We start from the raw sequence: 3116 nt of genomic DNA, 5'->3' as shown, positions 1-3116 counted from the left end.
TTTTCAAGGGATGCCTACAGCATGGCTTAAAACAGGGATCAACCAATACAACCTGTGGGCTACATCTGACTCAACACCTATTTTTGTAAATGAATTTTCATTGGAATGCAGACATGCTCACACACTTACTGTCTATGGTTGCTTTTGCCTTGCAACAGAAGAGTTGAATGGTTGCAACAGAAACCATATGACCCACAAAACCTAAAATATGTACTACCTGCCTCTCTGTAGAAGAAGTTTGCCTAGCCCAGCTTAAACTATAAAATGCATAATATGTTTCCTTCAATTCCTCTAAAAACCCTTCCCAGATTCTTCTTTTTTTCTCACCTCTCCCATGCACACTTCCCATCTCTTCCTGTTCTGAACTTCCATCACATTTTATCTGTTTGTTTCTTGTGATGTTTCCTCTTTTTAGAAATTTAAATAGTCATTTATGTGCCTGTTTTGTGTAATTTTCTAGTTCAGGGGTGGGGAATCTTTTTTCTGCCAAGGGCCATTTGGATATTTATAACATCATTCAAGAGCCATACAAAATTATCAGCTTAAAAATTAGCCTTTTATATTTAATTAACTCACCCTTAATGCCTTGGCAGGGCCAGAACAAATGATTGCGTGGGCTGTATGGCCCGTGGGCAGGACACTCCATATCCCTGCTCTAGTCTGTAATCTTTTTGTGGACAGAATCTCTTCAGATCCATCTCTGCACAAAAGAGTTGAGTGAGGGGGGAAAGAACCTTGTTGGTTGCAGTCTATCACGGCTCCTGAATGACCACCCTGGAATTGCCACCAGGATGTCACCAGCTTTGGGAAGCTCTGTGCAGGGTGTGACATCATGAAGGGCTGTGTTCCCTGTGGACTAAGACTGAACAATCCTGCCCTTGAATTGGGAGCCAGATCCTGCTTTCCTCTTAATGAGAACACTGTGTCATAGAGGGCAGGATGCCCTGCAGCTCTGTGGGGGAGTTATGGGATGCTACTGACCTGTTCATTTCCATCCCTCCCTTCTTCTCTAGCCCCAGCCCTTTGTATAGATTCCAGGGGTAGGCCCATCAAATCTATGGAAATATCCAGGAAAAACAAAAGCTTCCTGTCTTTTATTCCATGTTATACAGAATCACAGTGAAATTGTGGTAGGTGGAATAGTGGCCTCCAAATGTGCCCAGGTCCTACCTCCCCCACCCTGCCTGCAGCCCCCCCACCCCCCAAAAAAAAACGGTGACTCTGTTGCTTTATAATGCAAATGGGAGTGTGAAGATCTGATTAAGGTTAAGGACTTTGAGATGGCAGGTCGTCTGGGATTGTCTGATTGGGTTCATTGTAATCGCCTGAGTCCTTAAAAGTGAAATAGGAAGGCAGGAGAGCAGGTCAGAGAGCTGTGAGATGAGGACTCAGTCCATCGCTGCTGGCTCCGAAGGTGGAGGAAGGGACCGTGAGCCCAGGAATAAGGGCGGCCTCTAGCAGCTACCAAGGCAAGGAACAGCCTCTTGTCCTAGAGCAGCGGTTCTCAACCTATGGGTCGCGACCCCTTTGGGGGTCAAATGACCCTTTCATAGGGGTCGCCTAAGACCATCGGAAAACACATATATAATTACATATTGTTTTTGTGATTAATCACTACGCTTTAATTATGTTCAATTTGTAACAATGAAAATACATCCTGCATATCAGATATTTACATTACGATTCATAACAGTAGCAAAATTACAGTTATGAAGTAGCAACGAAAATAATTTTATGGTTGGGGGTCACCACAACATGAGGAACTGTATTAAAGGGTCGCGGCATTAGGAAGGTTGAGAACCACTGACCTAGAGCTTCCAGAAGGGAAGTCAGTCCTGACAGCACCTTTGTGTTAGCTCAGCGAGACCCATGTCAGACTTCTTACCTTTAGAACAGTCAATTAACACATTTGTGTTAAGACACTACATTTGTGGTAATTTGTTAAAATAGCAGTAGAAAACTAGCACGTATAACCCTCTCCCCCTTATTTTTGTCGGAAATGGCTGACCCTGCCATTGACTCTAAATGGTTAAGTGACTCAGAGAGGCAGAGGGAGGTAGGTGGAGGCCCGATGGGCATTTGCCCATGCATTTCAGAAGAAAGTGGTATTGTTCAGAGTCCTGGAGCTGGGCTGGTTGTCTTGGAAATCAGGTTGACCTTGCCCCTAAGAATCAGTTGAATTGGGCATACGTGAATGGCCTTTTGCTGGCAGTTTATTTGGGAAGGGATGGACTGGCCTTGTGGGTTTTTGTTGTTGTTCTTGCATGTTGTATAGTGTACAGATTTCAGGTATTTGGAACTCTGGCCTCAGAGAATCAGGAACCCTAAAGTGCAGGGCCTGGGGTGATTTCCCCTGGGCATTGCTTCGTTTACTAAAACATAATAGAACATAAACACCATCCCCCCAAACCTCACTGACTTAAAACAATAGCCACTTATCATTGCTCACAGATTTGTGGATCAGCTGGCTGGCTCTGCTGATCTGGGCTGGACTCAGCTGGGCTTGTGTACCCATCTGTGGTCAGTTGGTAGGTTGGCTGGATGCTGATTAGTCTCAGATGACCTCAGCTGGGGAGACTCAGCTTTCCTCCAGGTGCTATCTCATCTTCCAAAAGGCTGCATGATCTTGTTTTCATGATGATGGAGGGCAGGAGGGAGAGAGGGAGAGAGGGAGAGAGGGAGAGAGGGAGAAGGAGAGGGAGAGAGAGAGAGAGAGACACCTTTGATGCTTAGGCTTGGAACTGATGTGCCATCACTCCTACTGCTGCATTCACTTTTTTAAAAGAAAAGTATTTATTTATTTTTAATTCTTTATTGTTTAAAGTATCACATATGTCTTCTTTTGCTGCTGCATTCCATTGGGCAAAGTAAGTTACAAGGCAGCCTCGATTCAAAGAACAGACAGTAAGAAAGACAAAGAGACTCAACCCCTTGATAGGAAGAACTAACTACCAAGTCACATTGCCCGTGGTATGGGAGGAATGGCGGATTAGGGCCATTTTTGCAGTCAATCTGCCACAGACTCTCTGGGAAGGAAAAATGTCCTTTGTCTCAATAGCTCCTGAAGGCTGAAGTGAATGAGGCTGCTTCCCACATCTGGCTCCTCTCCTGGCTGT

Source organism: Myotis daubentonii, chromosome 1 (assembly GCF_963259705.1).
Source record: "Myotis daubentonii chromosome 1, mMyoDau2.1, whole genome shotgun sequence".
Taxonomy (NCBI): domain Eukaryota; kingdom Metazoa; phylum Chordata; class Mammalia; order Chiroptera; family Vespertilionidae; genus Myotis; species Myotis daubentonii.
This window is presented reverse-complemented; position numbering follows the sequence as displayed.